The sequence below is a fragment of the Alosa pseudoharengus genome, unplaced genomic scaffold (genome assembly GCF_046254945.1).
Source record: "Alosa pseudoharengus isolate Yale_2024_CS ecotype anadromous, Long Island Sound unplaced genomic scaffold, YU_APseudo_1.1 YU_APseudo_1.1_scf_11, whole genome shotgun sequence".
NCBI classification, from domain to species: domain Eukaryota; kingdom Metazoa; phylum Chordata; class Actinopteri; order Clupeiformes; family Clupeidae; genus Alosa; species Alosa pseudoharengus.
In genome coordinates this window covers 21,336,678-21,354,146 of record NW_027468576.1, presented here as the reverse complement: position 1 = coordinate 21,354,146, position 17,469 = coordinate 21,336,678, and the positions used below count along the sequence as shown (strand labels likewise).

General features: G+C 43.6%; 1 protein-coding gene across 3 annotated transcripts in view; it reads right to left on the bottom strand.

Moving 5' to 3' along the window:
- Nucleotides 1-17,469, bottom strand: part of LOC143116987 (heparan sulfate 2-O-sulfotransferase 1) — a 62,621-nt gene that overhangs the window by 15,575 nt on the left and 29,577 nt on the right. Inside the window, exon 1 of one of the 3 annotated variants that reach the window (XM_076278408.1) lies at nt 9,786-9,856. The exons of the other annotated variants lie outside the window; for them this stretch is intronic. The gene's annotated coding sequence lies outside the window, so the exon portion shown is untranslated. Of the gene's footprint in view, nt 1-9,785; nt 9,857-17,469 lie in introns of those variants that run through there. 3 annotated transcript variants of the gene reach the window in all.

The following is a 17,469-nucleotide window of genomic DNA, read 5'->3' as shown; positions in this document are numbered from 1 at the left end:
AAGGCATTAGGGCTTGGCAAGGGTTAGGGTTAGGTGCCTTTAAGTCGATGGTCGCAGCGCTGCCTTCAAGTCGACGGTGGGGGCTTAAAACACCATGGAGCACGCTGACATGAGTGCAGCACTCTCCGCTTTTGATTCCATTTTTTTCAATACAACCCCATACACCACCGCTGAACCTTTTAGCTGCCTCCGTGTAGATTACAATTCAGTTCTATATTTGTTGAAGTCACTCAAATAATTTCCATTATTCATCAAATGTTCGTCAATTGAACATTTCTGCATTTGTGTAAATGGGCAGGTGACAGGAAGTGTTGCTGCACTCATGTCGGCACCAATATGCAGTACACTTTATTTAGCCAGACAGGCATAGGCTCCAAATTTTTGTAGGTTAAAAGAAAACATGTTTGGCCTGGCAGATGGTATAACTGCCCCTGAAAGATCTCGATCTTCCTAGAATTGGATGAAGCTAAACTTGTTGGTGGGCTACATGCCATATTTTATAAGCCTCTTTACAAACTGCAAGTGCCAGTGCTGAGCTTATGGATCTACAGTTGCTGCCATCAGACAATTGCTGCAATGTGTCCTTCGAGGCCCACGTCTGTTTGAGGAGCAGTGATATATCTGTGTATTAGAGGCCATGTTGAAACTAGATACTTGTTGTATTGCTACGGTGTCACAGGCTCAACTGGAACTAAACAGACAAATAACAAAGAAAGTTCAAAAGAATATAACTGTCACATACCAGGCTGTTTACTGAGAACATAACATCTGAAAGGGTTCTGATCATAGTTTGAATTACAGGGGGTACTGGGGGGTACTATACCGCCCAATGAAGACCCAGTACCCCCCCAAAGAGACAGAAATATTAGTTTTGGGGGTCAGATAATTTTTCTGATATTGTGAAAAAATATCATTACAGTTACAATACAAGTCAACTCCTATTTTCACTATAGGAACATTTTAATGTAAAGCGATTTTAGACACCCCTATTGTGGACTGTATTATTTTTAACCACCGTGGCGCTAGAGATACATTGGCTACGACTTCAACTTCTCAAGCCAGTGTCAACATTGAATGACAAAACGCTAGTTAAATTCCTCCAGTAGGCTAAATTCAGCTTGCTGCTGACGTGCATGGGTAAATGTAAGTTGCTAGCTGACGTCTACTGTAACTTGAAGATTTTACTACCTTCATTTATAAACGTGTTTTGTTCTTTCATAGCTCATGTCACGTCTTCATACATTGAATTACTGGCTACTTACCTGCTACTTACCCACTGAGGCTAGTAAAGTGGACCTTGGTTAGTTACCAAGGTTAGTTAGCAAGATAGGCTAATTCTCTATTTAAATCAAGCTTTACATTGTGGTGAGGTAAAATCGATTGTCATTTCCAAAGAGATGAACTCCATAGCCTAGGTGTCCATTCTCATTTTATCTTGAATAAATTATTGTGCCTTTTTGAAATTACTTTGGCACAGATCCTGTGTTTTTATATTAGGCTAACGTTACCGGGCACAAGAGGGTCTGATGTAGCTAAGCCTACATATGTTATTGCAATACATTACATTAGGCTGAAGCATTTTTAACCAAAGCGACTAACAACATGGTAACAGTTAAGTTTTCAAGCAATTCTCTCAACAATTTTAGGACAATTTAAAAAACGGTAGAGTACAGTAAGAATAAGTGAATCAGTGAGTGCTGTTTTTAAACAGTTGAGTGTCAGTTCAAGACGGATTATAACATCATAGAAACCTGTGGAAACATAAAAGTAGCCTAGGCTAAATATTATGTGCTAGTATTTGAATTTGTTTTTAATTAGTTGGTATTGTTTTTACATTCTATTATTTTATATTTTTAGTTTATAAATGTAGTTTCATCTGAGAACCCTGATACTATCTTAATGAACTAGGATTTTATTTTATTCAAAAAGACACTATGAGGAAAAGGAAAGGGCACACAGACATCAGGCACTTTTTTGGTGCTAAAAGAGTAAGCAGGAAATATTAACACTAAGATCTACAAACAATTACATTAAAAGTGTAGGTGCAGTTAGGTTTTATACACTGTTCATATAAGGAAAGGGGGGCCAGCAGACAGGAGAGGCACAGGATATAACAGGCCGCAGGGAGACAACAGGATATATAAGAACAATGAGATATTCTGTAGCCTACTGATTATCAGTTTGTTGCATGTATGACCTTGTATGTGTTGCACAACACATGTTGCACTTGGTGATCACAGTGGGGATTGATATGGTAGTGGACCATGATGGTCATAGAAGAACTGAAGGAGCAGTACCCCCCAATTATGGTGGGGTAATTCGCACTCTGGTTCTGATTATGACAGAATTGCAATGCCCCTTTGTTGACTTCACTCCCAAAAAATTAGCAGTCTTTCAAATTAGATCCACCAGTCGCTTTGTGATTTATTAACTGAACTTGTAGAAACCTCTGGATGTAGCTCTGCTTTTTTCGTACACGGCCATTAACTTCTCTCTGCCAGTAGTGGCATGGGAGACATTATTTCTCTGTAGTGACTTCAACCATTCGTTACCTGATGCTTTATATAAACAAATTCTAGGCTAATTCTCACTGGAGCTACCATTCCTCTTCATAAACATCCAAGTCCACCAGGTCTTATTTACACCTGTCGTTTCGAGTCAGGGCCAGATGTACAGTAATATGTAGATGGGTGGCCTGACAATGCCAACCAACTCTCTGTACAGAGGGTGCTTTTACGGATATACAGGCAAGGTCTTCTCGAACTGAGCCTGTGCCAGAGTGTAAGCGTGATGTATTATATAACATGCACCGCTCTTACTGGAAGAAAAAGTGCAAGCAGAGATGATCCTTTCCTTGCTGTAGACACACACACACACACAATGCACACCAGGCGAGAGTATCACGCAATTACAGAGGGCCCACTGCACAAACAGCGCCCAACTCTTCCTCAGCTTCAGGCCACCGGTGCAGAAAAACACTGCCTTCAAATATTGATTAAGGGTTTTAACAAGGCCCCTAAGGTCCAACAGTTCAGCATGTGGAGGTGTGTCTGTGTCATTCGATGCCCAGGGAATGTGGCCAGGCATGGGTCTATACCCCAGTGGGAAAGTGGAGATGAAACTAAACTCCCAAACCTCGTGCTACTGTCGGAAAGGTTATTCACCACCACCTCAGACCAATTGACCACCCCGTTGACTGTGTGGTAGCCATATGCTGGCATGCTGGCATGCTTTGGGATTACGTGGGAAATCCAGTCTCTGGAGTAAAACTGGAACAAGAGAGCACGAGGCTAAAGGAGAAACTGGACCAAACAGAGCTAGACAAGATGATCCAGAAGGAGGAAAGAGAGGGGATGCATCACACGCTGATCAATTTACATGATACCACAGCGCGTGCGTGCCTGTGTATCATCAGTGGGACTCCCCATCAGTCTGTGTTTACACACACCTCATCTTGGCTTAATTCCGGGCCTCAGAGACAGAAATAAGTTGAATGTTTAGGAGGAGGATTCTGGATTTTGGACAAGTTTCCTTGCGCTCCATCTTGGTCTAAAAATAAAACATGGCAGGTACATGGAGTGAGATCTGAGGCGAAGAGGAGACGTGAGGGAGAGATGAGAGGAGAGGAAGAAAGGAGGACTGGAATCTGGTACATCTAGCCGGCACACTCAGAGGTGTGCGAGGCGGCTTAATTAGCTAAACAAGCTGCTCCTTCTCCCGACATACAAACACGTTTCCAGGTGATTAAGCCTTTGATGATGATATTGAGGAGCCATGGCATAATTAGCATCCCCGTATTTCTTCTCCCTCCTTCCATCGGTCTCCCTCTCCCTCAGTCCTTTGGTGACAGCCTGATGGGAGCTAATTATAGCCCATGAAGCGCCTCTCGCAGCCCTGCTCCCCGGCACAGCGGAGGCTTGGTGTCCTGCTGTCAGCCGCACCTCCTGATTGACAAGCTCCCGGGGGTGGTAGGGTGAGGGTGAGAGAGAGAGGGGGACCCCCCCCCCCCCCACCAATACTGGCACGTCTCTCTCCACACACTTTGACTAAGGTAGCCATAAGATACATGCACAAACCACAGAGAGGAAAGCACCATCACCACCCTTATCAGTGATGTGAGGCTACAATAAATTGCACTAGGCGATGGCGGTGTAAATCTATGTATTGGAAAAACAGCCCATCACCAAGGCCATCATAAATCAGCTGTTGATAAGGAGGGCGGAGGAGAGAAAGGGGGGGGGCATGGAAAGAGAAGAATAGGGTGCCAGACCTTGTCTGAAATAAGACTGATGAGGACAAAGGGGCAGTGCCAATCACCCTGGATCTTCCGCAAAACCCCACTAGGAAAAAAACGTGTTTCAGGTACAGAGGGTTTTGACTTTTGAGCAGCTGGTACAAAAGAAGCCCTGCGAGAGAAGAAGGGGAAGCTTGTTGATAACTTTCCAAGATAAAACACACTGAGGTGTGCCCCACCCTCATCTGTAGCACGGCACCAGCTGCCTGCGTTTTGGCACCTCTTCAGCAGACATGAAGTCAAGACATGTAACACATGTATTACATTAACACAGCATTTTGCCACAGTTAATAAAAATGGTGCGTGTAGTAGCACAAGAACCTGGAGCCTCTGTCTTCAGGGAGATGGCAGATGATTGAGGGAAAGGGGAGGGGGCAGAGAGAGAGAGAGAGAGATCAGTTTCGGTTTATTTATGGTGGGAGTGATCTTTCCTTTCAAATCGCCCATCTTTACGCCACCATTAAAGCGGCTACATTTAAGTGCTTGTGGGTGACAGAATGTCTTTACCGAGCTGCGAAAGCTTTTATGAAAGCACTACACCGTAGCACACAGCAAGCAGGAAGCCAGGGGGTCTTCATCTCGCCAGTAGCTGAATACCATAGCACTGACCAGGGCAGAGAGAAAGCGTTTGAGGTCAACAGCGGGTAAGGGGCCGGTGCCAAGTGCTGAAGGCTGATCGGTGTCATGAAGTGGTCCTCTGTTGACCCTTCGGCACAGATCTCAAGTTTCTCCCTGTTCATTTTACAGTTCTTTTCCGCCGTAAACAGTGCCAATTTATATCTGCCCCACTCAATGTTGCCACTTCACCGAGACATATGAACACTTCGCCTTTGAATGGACTCATTACCCTGACATTACAAATGGTCTTCATCTCGAGACACAGAATATCACCAACTGACCTTTAAAAAGTGTCTAGCCTACCTTTCTATGGGCACACACCAGGATTACTGCAGAGCCAGACACAGCAGAAATTACATTGTAATAATGACAAATTGGTGCTTTCAGGCTCACAAATTTCCACCCTATTGAAACCTTACACCTACAGAGCGCCGTCCCTGGCATCAGTGACCTTTCCTTGTCTAATAATATAGTTAACTGGGAAGGCAATTCTCTGTGTAATGTTTCCTGTAAACTCAGTGATGAGGGGGGATTTTCAGACAATAAGAACCTTCTGCTAACAAGTCCCAGGACTAAATCTTCACTTCAGTGGATAAAGTTCAGAAAGTTTAAGTTCTACAAGTACAAATTACCAAAGTAACCTTGCTGCTAAAACAGAGAGGACCAAAATAAAATAAATAAATATATAAAAGATTCTGTGACGCTTTACAATATTGCTTCAGTCAAATGTGAGGGCATGATAGGAATCCTGTGGTCACAACTGGACTTCATAGCTGATTAAGAGCTGAAGTTGTCTCTTTAAGGCACACCTTAAACCGTAACCACGATAAAAGAGTCAACCTGAATAAACTACTACTGCAGGGGGGCAAGTCACTACTGCACTGAGTCAAGATCAAGAATACCTGTCCTAAACATACCTGTATGCAAGTCTGCATTATAGAGGCATGCGTCTAGGCAGGCAGGTATAGCCAAACAACTTCACAGTGTCAATGTTGCCGTCCAGGTTCAATTATTCATGACTACCTCCTCAGAAGTTGAACAGGTGGCGCCATCCAGGGAGTGCTCATTCTGCCATGACAATGAGCCCCCCCCCCCCCCTGCAGTCAGTTCACTTCTACCTGCTGTTCACACACTAACTTCAGTGAAGTCTACCCCAGCACAAGGCTCTAGGCTTGCTGTAATTAGACCAGAGAAAAAGCAGTGATACTATCTAGTAAATAAAACAGTATTTGGTAGGTGATTTTTGTGCTTCTATAACAGGAATGAGCCAAAGGACAAAGGCAACGATCATCATCATTTTCAGCCCAGTCCAGATCGGTGATATTCCTCTCCCTTTTATAAAGAATAAGATGCGTAATATTTTTTATTACCTTCATCTTATTTATTTCTAATATTGCAGGGATTTTCATGAGATCAAGTTGAGCTGTAGAACTGATGAATATATTAAGGGGTCTCAGCCAGAGTGCACAAAAATAGAGGATGGATTTATTCCTAAGTAATAAAATAAAATAAATCATATTGACCATCACAGTGTTCCACTGCACACATGCTCATATGCCAATCCGATAGACATCACCCAACTTACTCTGAACCTGCATGGGTTTTGAGTTCCACTGCACATATGCTCATATGCCAATCCGATAGACATCACCCAACTTACTCTGAACCTGCATGGGTTTTGAGTTTCACTGCACGCTCATATGCCAATCCGATAGACATCATGCAACTTACTCTGGCATGAGTTTTGAGTGAGTGAGAAGATAAGGTAGAGAAAAGATGGTGAGAGAAAGAAAAACAAAGAGAGGCAAAAGCCTGAGGCTGATTGACTGATCTGAATAATATCTGAATAATATCTGATGATTAAACTACTTACCTGCAGCTTCATCACTCCTCTGTCATGAGGGATGCTGGGACTGGTGACATTGAGGTGAGGCAGGGTATGGTCTCTACATCAAGAAATCTGGATGTGGGCTTACATTAGTGGCAGCCTGCCATCACCATCTTCAAACTGACTATACTGTAGCCCTCTCACAAGATCATAATTTACCAACTGATTAAGAGAACTGAGTAAGAGCGAACATCTCAAAAACGGGACTGTAGCAGGGCAAATCTGCCAGACGCACGACTGTGCACTCCGATGCACCTGCACAACAATCCCTGCCGCGACAATCAACGCGGCCTCCCCCTAAACGATTTCCCTAAGTGCCGACGATAAACAGTGGCAGTGACAACCTTAATGGCCGCTTTCCCCCTCCCGCAGACACTCCACCTCCGTGGGACGTAATTTAGGGAGACAAACTGGACAGAGCCCATCAGCTGGAGGAGAGAAACGAGGGGATGAGGGATGGGGACGAGTGAAGAATGAAGGTCACTCCGCCAGCCACAACTCCAAGTGACTGTCTAAACGGTGCTGCCACCGCAAGCCATAAGCCGATGATCGCTACCACCACCTGCTCGAGAACTCTGAGTGTATTGCTGCCACCTCATCAGATCTCCCAAACATGCTCACCCCACCCCACCAGACCATAGCAAATAGCAGGCTGTAAAAATTAGATACTCTTGACAAGTTCCCACTCGTAAAACTTTCCTACACGCATCCACAAAAGGTGATGATGTTAAGCCTCACTGTCTTACATTACACAATTCCCTGCTACTCCGATTTTGTGCCAACAGACCAGCCTTAACGAGTGCTTGATTCTGCGGAGAAAATTGAAGAGGAGAGTTTCGTCTCCATTTCATCATGCACCTGCAGGTGTAGTTGGGGGAAGTGGGGATGGGGTTAGCGATGAACAGCCGCTCATCTGCCCAGCAGCAGCTTGAGCAAGGAAGCCTTCCTGTGTGTGAACTCTGGCTGAACCTACTCACGCCGCTCCTCTGCTCGGCTCTCCGGCTCAGACTCTGGAGTAGGTGCTCCTCTTAAACCCCATGTTTTATTCAGGCTTTGCCCCGCAGACAACCTCAGGAAGTTCTGTGTTGTCCCGGGATATTTTACAACTGAAGCTAAACCGTCCGGGTGTTCTAAGTGGAACAGGTGATCCATTAGCCTCTGTGTATACTGTGAGTGTGTAGACTAAACTAGTCCAGAGAGCCAAGCTACATCTCAGGGGACCCAGATGCACAGTAATCTATACACAGATAAAGAGACTGTACTGTAAGTGTACAATACTGTAGGGCAAGAAAGGACGATCAGGCATGAGTTTAAAACAATCTGTCCTCTGTGTCCTTCTACTCCATTAAATCAAATAACACAGCTCCACACACTGCATTTCTCTGATGCAGTGCTATTTTACAGTCTCTGTGTGAGCTTAATAAACTGTTAACCGGTGCATCATGGGAGTACAATAGCATGCAGGGCTTCTGCTCTTGCATGAGAGAGAGAGAGAAAGAAAGAAAGAAAGAAATAAAGAAAGAAAGAAAGAAAAAAAAGAAAGAAAGAAAGAACAAAAGAAAAGTGGTGTGGTGAGAGATAGTCAAGCATTGTTCTCACTCTGCCAAGCTTGTTAAGTTTCCATCACAGGGATGGCTTTGAACTACTGCAGTCACAATGCTGCTAATGCCCCTGTATCTTTGGTGGGTTTGCTCTAAAAGCATTCCAGAGCTACCAGGGCCTAAGAGGAGGCCCTACGATGTCTGACAGCACTAAGAGGATGGACATCCCACTGGTGCACACACCAGTCAGCCAGCCATCTGCTTCAACCACATCCCTCAGCAAGCCCTTCACCGCTAATGCCAGGGAACCACCGCAATGCTGAAGCAATGTGGGAGCTTTGGACAGACTGTCAGAAAAGGTCAAGATGAACGAAGAGCGAACGAGGTCTGTAAGCTCGCAGTCACAACAGGACTTGAAACGTGACTTCAAAAGGCGTAATTCTGCTTGAGTGAACATGGTTAGCAAATAATATACAGATTCATCTCCATTCAGATAGGGACAGAATGCGAGCTGACAAGAAAGAACAACGAAAACAAAAAAAAATGGCATGTTTGGCACTTAATGAGTGGTAATACTGAGCATCATTAGCTACAGGAGACAGAAATGGAGTTGGGCAGAAGTCAGGGTCTTCACAGAAAATTAGGCTCTCCTTCCCCCTCCCTCTCCCTTTTTACTTCTCCCAGCAAAATGTCCTCCTGTTACAATGAACCCCAATGCTCTGACAGCTGTTGATGTCACTCCCACTGGATTTGGCATAGGGGTGGTCTTGGACTTATATGAAGAGAGGGGGGTGGGGGCCAACATCCCTGCTGGGCACAGAGGGTGACGCCCCTTCCAGATTGAACAGCATGGCAGCTAGAGACCTTGCTAATGCCAGTTCCACTATATTCTCTGTGGTGAGTTGAGTGGGAGATAATAAAATTACAGCAGTAAGGCAAAGGCCTTCAAATACATTAGAGAGGGAGAGAATAGGGAGGGGAGATCCAGCCATCATGTTGCCATGACCTACTTTACACCTTTTTCTATAGAGCAATGGCTGAAAAGATGGAAGGAAAGGAAGAAACTGCACACAGCTGCCATCAATTTCATTGTCCACAATCTAAGAGATGGATGTGTCTTTGTCTGTGTGTGTGTGTGTGTGTGTGTGTGTGTGTGTACAAAAAACAAAAATGAGGGAAAACATCTATAATGGACACAGACCTTGGTATCAAAGACATAAAAGAAACATATTTGTCCTTGCCATTTAAAGATGACTTGCAAATATCTTATCCAAGCACCCTTCATGTCAATGAGAAAACTGAAACCCAGGGAAGGTGAGGAAACAAGGTGGTAAAAGCTGTGTTTCAAAGAAATGTGACATCACCTCTGTCTCTCTGTCCTTCCCTCCCTCCTTTCTTCCCTCTCTCTCCCCAACTTCAGCTCTCATCGGTGATGCACAGATACCTGGGCCATGTCCTTTCCGTTCAGCATCTGGGTCCTGCTGTCACTGTTCACCCTCAGGTCAGATGAAGCGTGGCGTGTGTGTGTGTCACCCCTTAAAAAGCAGGTGGGACTGGGCTGATCCGACATGCTTGGGAGCCCTAGACGAGGATGACAGCAGACAATTCTGAGCAGAGACTGGACTCGGCGCGGTGACTGCAAAACAGCTCTCTTAAGAGTCTCTTCCTCTTCCCTAACCTCCCTCCCTGTCAGTCTCTCTTCTGTCTCCCTCATCATTGCCAAACTGCTGCCACTCAGACGTAAGGCCCTGGAATGCAGAGGACTGGGAAAGACATCACTTCACTAGCAGCAGCACACTGCCCTTCCTCAAGTTCAGTCAGGGTGACTACCCTCCGACAGGCTTTCAATGATTCAGGAGCTGCTTCCCGGGCTCTTTCAGCACATAGCTGCTACATCGATATGACACTGCTCATCTCCCCTGCCACTTGAGGCCGACAACAAGCCACAAGAGTAAGTGTAGCAGACAAAGGGACTACTAAAAAGGAACATAATAATGATCTTTTAAAGTTCAAGGACAGACCGCTGACCCATTTGATTTTTTTCCCCAGTACTTTGACCTGAATGATAAACACCCTGTAGTCCATGTAAGGGCAGAGGCCTTTTAAAAAAAAAAAAAAAAAACTGTCATGCATGTCCAACAGAGAGGGCGATTAGCTGAATTCTGCTGGGGAAAGGTCACAGAGGGGTGAGTCAGACATTAGGGAAGTGCTTCAGGGATATTCCAAGAAAAGTAAAATCTTGGACATCTTACAGTCAATCTGTCTCTCTTCTTTTCAAGAAGAAACACAAATAAAGAAATACAGATTATGTCACTATTCACATAGGGATAAGCTAAATAGTCAAACTGAATCTGTTAAACGTTAAAACCAATCGCACACAATGACCAAACCATTGGAATGCTTTCCGGAGGCACAGGCTATGATCTAGGCTACCAACCAATAGAGCAACAAATAAGATCCTGAAACCTGTGGTCACTGGCGTGCACACAATGGTACCACTTTGTAAAAACTGACTCACAAGCTTACTGAAAAGCTGATGTCACCATGTTTAGAAATTAGATCTTTGAGGTCACAAACTTTACAATACATGCCATTAGGATATGACAACCCTGATCATAGACAGATACGTATGCTAGGACTCTGATATTGTAACCATCACAATGAAGTTACACCTGTTGCCAAGCAACTACAACCAGCCATGGACTGTTGGGCAAACATGGTCGTAATCTAGTTTCTATGGTGTCATCCTAAACCATATCTATAAACCCTGTTCCTAGAGGGCTTCCGGTTAAAACGTTCAAAACCAATACAGATACCTTGGGTTTTATCCGATATGTGACCAATACTTGCCAAAATAGTGCCTGAACCGGTACTTTGTTTTGCTTCAATACATTTTATGTCTTCCCCCTTAAAACACAATAATTTTTTTACATGTTACATGCCGGTGTTGAAGTATTTTGATTTCCAGCGCTAGTAGGCATTTTAACAGCAACTAGGCTATGCGCAAAACATTAGGCTACCTCCTGTCAGAGAAGCTTAATTAGCGATATCGTGTAGTGATGTTATCAATACAGCAGAGGTATGTTTGTCACCTACATATTTATGTTTTTACAAGCAAACTTTTCGCATAAGCTTCAAATTCATTGTGATGCTACTGTATATGGGCCTCATGCATATGAAAGATTAATGTCATTATGTAGTTCGGAAGTCATAAGAACATACCGTGTTTTCATGTTTCAACTTTTCAAATAGATGCCAGTTAGCGCAATAGCAAGTTTTTGTGTAAACTAGCCTTCTGCTTGTTTCTAGTTATGCTAGATTTCGACAAGAGCTCGTGACATTGCTATAAAGTAGGCTAAATGGCATGGGCTCACGCGAGCTGTTAAACACGGTCCACTAGCCTGTGGTGCACCTCTCTGCTTTAAGCTTATCTTGAAGTGTTTTTTGTTAGCTAACGGTATACAGAAAGTGGTGCTATCAAAGCAAGATGCTACAGATGGCGCATGATGTGCAGTGATGCCTCGTATTAATAAAAGAAAACGCTGGAGACTAAAAAATGCATCGAAATGAGGCACCGAAATCCACGTTGTTATTCGATGTCATTACTACAGTCTGCCTCGGCGCCGGTTACCTATTGGAACCGAGTTTCGGTGCCAAACCCTAGTTACCATTAGCTTAATGTTGTTTTCTGTGCCACCTGAAATGCCTCAGGAACACACATTTGTTTATGGAGTTGAAAGGGTCTATACGGCTCTAGTATTAGCCACCAAGGGTCATTATTGCAGCTTTAGTTCTTTTCTAAATCTGAAAAGCATTTGAAAGCATGCAGGAAAGATGGATGATCTTAGAAACAGAAAGAGAGAGAGAGTGCAGACCCATGTCCCAGTGGTAGTTCCCACAGCAGCATAAGGCCTGCCAACAGAAAGTGTGTGTGTGCATGCAAGTGCCCCATAGGATGCCTGCAGCTGAGTCAGGAGACCAAGGGGCCACAGCAGTCTCAAAACGCTGACCACAGACTGGCTTAATTCTACACAGGTAGGTGTGTGTGTGTGTGTGTGTGTGTGTGTGTGTGTGTGTGTGTGTGTGTGTGTGTGTGTGTGTGTGTGTGTGTGTGTGTGTGTGTGTGTGTGTGTGTGTGTGTGTGTGTATATATATATATATATATATATATATATATATATATATATATATATATATATATATATATTAGTATGCAAGGAGGTGTGCACCCAAGTGAGTGAGCATAAAAAGATCTGTTGACTTCAGACAATATTAATTTTAATCTGACAGTTCTTACTTATTACATCAGCATCCACAGATTTCAGACAGTAGAAGGCAATCATTGTTATTACCAAACCACTTCTTGAAACCATCACATAAAAGAATTGCAAACCATTGACTGCAAATGAGCATAGAAAAACAGATCAAAAACTTAGAAAATATTGAGAGGAATAAGAAGACAAAATTACTCATCTTGAGAGCAGACACTCTTGCTGAAGCAGAAGATTATTAATTTGTCATTTCATGTGAGATTTTCTAAATTGAGAGATCATCATAAGAATTCTAAAAGTAATAGACTTCACTTCACTCAATGGACTTTCTTACAGGAAATGATTCAACCCTTTTAACAAGGAAGGCCGTTTCTCATCTTCAACCCAACCTTAAAGGGATATGCAGGATTTTCTGACCTGAGCTGTTGGGCCCCATTTTTACATCTTTTTAGGTCCGAGATTGGTTCAGTATTGAACATTTGGCGGTTAAAGCATTCTAACTCTAACTACTAGACCAATTTTGCTCGTTTTTGTCCCTAGTAAAAGTCTGGTCACAAAAAGAGGGCCCATGTCTAAAAAAATCCTGAAATTCACCTTTAAGTCTCTCCATACCTTTGGGTTTTGACAATCTCAGGAAAGCATTCATCCCATTCTTAAAACTGCACAGGACCACAATCCTTGAGGATGATTATATACAAGAAGAGTACAATATTTTAAGACAACTTGTCTAAATTCAGGAACTGAACTGCTGAATGAGCAAACAAACAAGGCTGGCTTCTCTCCAAAAACCTGTCTACAACTTTACAGTGTTCCGTTTGAATCTGTACTGCCAATTTGGGGTACACCTAGCAATGTGTTAGATTGGTTTAGATTGTGCTGAAAGCCCAAAACAAGCAAATCGTTCCACCTCACATCTATACGGTCTCACTGCACTCAAACATGTATGTAAATCATGCATGCCTCTGGTGAGACTACGGCCAAGCTCCCAATGTCACAAAGCATAAAGACCACACAAGTCCAGGGTCCTGGATGATCAACATTAATACCTTCCCCTGTGGTCCAAACAGTTCGGCTAGCCTACATCTAGAATCCTGACCATTCCCTAATGAGGTCCTTTTTAATTAAGAGACAAAGCCTAATGTTACCACATTAATCTTCTCTCCCCACACGACAAGCCTTTTGTGAGGAAAGATTTCACTCGTCTAGTCATTTGCTAGCTCAACCTCGAAGCCTCGTCTGTAGTCTGTCGGTTTGATTAGGGAAGCAGCTGCTCAGTGGAAGGCTGCCTTTTAACAGTCAAATTAAAACAACAAAAGATGGATAGGGTTGGCATACGCAGAGATAACAACATAACGCAAAATATTAATTAGAAAATTAATTTGCAAGTAATTTTTCTATTCAGTGGGCCAGATATGGTAGATGAGGCATTAAGAATATCGGACTAACCTATTCCTTATCCATGTCAATTATAGTCATTTCAGGACAATCAACAGCAAATCAACCAAGCTCTTCGGCTGGCTACAGTGCTCTGTCTGAGCATGTGCAGCACATTTAGTGAGACACTGTTGTATCAGATAGTCAGACTCCGGCCAGAAATATCTTGTCCACAACATAACAAAAATACACCATAAGTGCTGAAGTCAAAAACTTATCCCAAAAAGAAGGCGCAAAAGTCCGGCAGAGTTCTGTGCAAAATTCCTTGACTACATGACTACATAGCGCAAAGCCTGAGTGGACCACACGATCGCACTCCCAAACAATTGTCGAACACCAATATTTATACCCCTCCTTAGATGCTGACACAACACTTGGCAACTTCGAGCCCACAGGTGGCATTATGAAAGGATCGCTGTTTGGTCTCATCTTTTGCTAGTCAGCACTATTGTTGCCAAGTGTACGAACTTTTCACCATAACACAAGTTCAGAGGTTTACACAAAGTTCAGGGGTGTATACAGTGATCACAGGTCACACATCGTTCATGGGTTACATATCGCTCTTAAAGGAATTATCCGGAGTAAAATGCACTTTAGATCGATTTACGGATGATTGGGGGTACATACGTTGAGTTGACATCAAAATCATGTCATTCGGATGTGTTTTGAGAAAGTTCGATTGTACCGTTTTCAGTCACACAACTCGTAGCCTGGAAGTGAGCAGGGCATTTCAATTTCGCCGCTACAAAACGCTATTTTTATACCTCTGCTACAGTTCCAAACAACATAACACTTACGTGGTAGTGAGTAGAGTGTCCCTAAAGCCAAACCGAAGTATCCCGAGGTCTTTATGTGGTCGAATAGAGAGTCCAGAATGAATTTCATCAAGCCAGTACCTTTCCGGAAATGTTGCCATCTTTGCTGTAGGAGTCTTATTGCTGAGTGTGTTGTAACACGCTCTGGAAATTCACAATTTCGTCGCCTTTAAAAAAAAAAAAAATAGTCCAGTCCATACAACTTCATTTCAATTTCGAAAGAAATACTGGACTATGTTTTTTTTTTTTTTAAACGGCGACGAAATTGTGAATTTCCAGAGCGTGTTACAACACACCCAGCAATAAGACTCCTAGGACTCTGATATTGTAACCATCACAATGAAGTTACACCTGTTGCCAAGCAACTACAACCAGCCATGGACTGTTGGGCAAAAATGGTCGTGATCCAGTTTCTATGGTGTCATCCTAAACCATATCTATAAACCCTGTTCCTAGAGGGCTTCCGGTTAAAACGTTCAAAACCAATACAGATACCTTGGGTTTTATCCGATATGTGACCAATACTTGCCAAAATAGTGCCTGAACCGGTACTTTGTTTTGCTTCAATACATTTTATGTCTTCCCCCTTAAAACACAATAATTTTTTTACATGTTACATGCCGGTGTTGAAGTATTTTGATTTCCAGCGCTAGTAGGCATTTTAACAGCAACTAGGCTATGCGCAAAACATTAGGCTACCTCCTGTCAGAGAAGCTTAATTAGCGATATCGTGTAGTGATGTTATCAATACAGCAGAGGTATGTTTGTCACCTACATATTTATGTTTTTACAAGCAAACTTTTCGCATAAGCTTAAAATTCATTGTGATGCTACTGTATATGGGCCTCATGCATATGAAAGATTAATGTCATTATGTAGTTCGGAAGTCATAAGAACATACCGTGTTTTCATGTTTCAACTTTTCAAATAGATGCCAGTTAGCGCATTAGCAAGTTTTTGTGTAAACTAGCCTTCTGCTTGTTTCTAGTTATGCTAGATTTCGACAAGAGCTCGTGACATTGCTATAAAGTAGGCTAAATGGCAATGGCATAAGACTCCTACAGCAAAGATGGCAACATTTCCGGAAAGGTACTGGCTTGATGAAATTCATTCTGGACTCTCTATTCGACCACATAAAGACCTCGGGATACTTTGGTTTGGCTTTAGGGACACTCTACTCACTACCACGTAAGTGTTATGTTGTTTGGAACTGTAGAAGAGGTATAAAAATAGCGTTTTGTAGCGGCGAAATTGAAATGCCCTGCTCACTTCCAGGCTACGAGTTGTGTGACTGAAAACGGTACAATCGAACTTTCTCAAAACACATCCGAATGACATGATTTTGATGTCAACTCAACGTATGTACCCCCAATCATCCGTAAATCGATCTAAAGTGCATTTTACTCCGGATAATTCCTTTAAGCTGAATGCCAAAATACAACCACATCCTTTGACTGGCATTGTGCATATTAGATGTGGTCAAAGCTTACCCACTCAAACCATTTACTCAGACTCCATCTAACTAATGAAAACCCAAAAGAATTATGGGACAGATAAATGGCACAGCTGACACCTTTCTCCTCTGGTCGAATGATAAAAGACCAATCGAGCATTATTAAACCACAGGCTTCTGAAACTCTTGGATATAACAGTGCCCCAGCAGCAACAGGAGAGGGAAAGATCGGCTGAGCTTTAGCACGACTTTGGAGAAATACAGTGTCGCCCCCCTCCCATATAACCCCCATCTGAACATGTGAAATGAGTGCATGAGAGCCGGGAGAGCAGGGAGCGATAAGCGGGAGCCAGACACAGGCTGCATTTATGATCATTATGGATTTTGGCGGGGGTGTGGGGTGGGGCTGCCAGTGAGCTGGTCCATGAGTTTCGCTTGAGTGACACGGGATTGAGAGATCACCGGAGGATGAAGGGGAGAAAGGGAGAGAAAAGAAATTGAGTGAGAGAGTAAGAGAGTAAAAAGTGTGAGTGAGTAAGTGAGTGAGTGAGTGAGTGAGTGAGTGAGGGTAGTGAGGATAGTGAGGGGCAGTGGTTGTCAATGCTGGAAATCGAGGCATGTGGCTTCAGTGGGCCACCTCCCCTGCAGACTCCTCGGGGGACCTATTAGAGGCCTGGCATTTAAGACTCCCCTGGAATTGCCCTGCAGGCCGCCTCCCCCATTTGTTTACCAGAGCACTTCCATCAGCCACTGCAGCAGCAGCAGCAGCAGCACACACATTTGGCTGCAGTGGACCGGTGGGATGAAAATACAAAAACAGGCCATAAAAATGCCATTTGGGGAGAGTTTAAAGTCTCCCTGACTGATTCCTTCTTGATTGTGTTGGATGCCGCCTGATGGCATCACTTGCTTTAACAACCCCAAATCATTGGCTGCCATGTCCCCGAGGGACCCTGTTCCTAAAGTGCCCTTATGTCTAACAGGCCGGTCATTTCACAATAAGACACGGCACCGCAAAGTGAGATGTCTAACAACACTGACAACAAAAGGATACCTTAGATCAGCGGTTCCCAAACTCCCCCCCCCGCGTACCACCGCCTACATTCCGACTCGGCTCGCGTACCCCCACCATCCGACACATAAACACATAAAAAC